Raw genomic sequence first — 951 nt, 5'->3', positions numbered from 1 at the left:
AGAGGGGAGCAGCAGAGCTTGCGTGTGAGAGAGAGAGAGAGGTTGAGAGATAGGCTCGGCACAAGATAAGAGATGATGCACGAGACTGGAAGAGACGGAAGTCGAAAGAAGGGCCGCAGGCCAAGGTCACACAGGGGGAAGCCAACGAACAGCAAAGACATGAGGCGGAGGCGTCAGTAGGCAGCAGAATTAGAAAAGCAAAGAGGGCCAGGCTTTTTGTTGCATCAAAGTCAAGCCAGGACACCTCCCCATCTCGCCATCTTCTCTTTTTTTCTCTGCCTGTCATTGAACCGCAAAAGTCCATGCTGAACGAAGAACCACCCAAGCGTGCCAGGGCCGTCCCTGTCTCAAGCCGACCGAAACCAACTGCCGTGCGCACACACACACATCACCTTTTCGGTGCACCGTTCAAATTCCACCCCAACTCCTCCAACTCGGGCTCTCTGACCGATCTAAACTCGTTTGCTATCCCGGACCGGTGCGACTGTTTTGCCTGTTCGTGCGAGTTCGGCGAGTTTTTGTTTGGAATGTAACCTCTCGCCCGCGCAAGAGGCGCCGGACGCGGCCGACCATGGCTCCGGGCAGATGCAAGAAGCAAACCCCGGGAAGCTCTCCTGCTGGTGTGTGTGCGTGTGTAACAGTACAAAAAAAGCCGACACAACGAAAGCCCACCTTGCCGGGCTCGCGACCAGGCCGACCGTCCAATACGATGCAAACGACACAACTCGGACCATTAGCACACCACTTTGTGTGAGGCACAGAAGGGTTTTTTGGTGTTTTTGCATCAGGCTGAGCTCGCGCACGCGCGCGGAACCACCGTCAGGACGGAAGACCAACCAAGTCGCGAGAACACGCTCGGGGTAAAGCTAGCGAAATACGACCTTTCTTTATTAGCCACCACCACCATCACCACCACCACCACCAACAATCGCTTTGTCTTGCTGGGCACAT

Source organism: Somniosus microcephalus, unplaced genomic scaffold (genome assembly GCF_052327205.1).
Source record: "Somniosus microcephalus isolate GS21.2 unplaced genomic scaffold, FLI_Smic_1.0 scaffold1852, whole genome shotgun sequence".
Classification (NCBI taxonomy): domain Eukaryota; kingdom Metazoa; phylum Chordata; class Chondrichthyes; order Squaliformes; family Somniosidae; genus Somniosus; species Somniosus microcephalus.
This window is presented reverse-complemented; position numbering follows the sequence as displayed.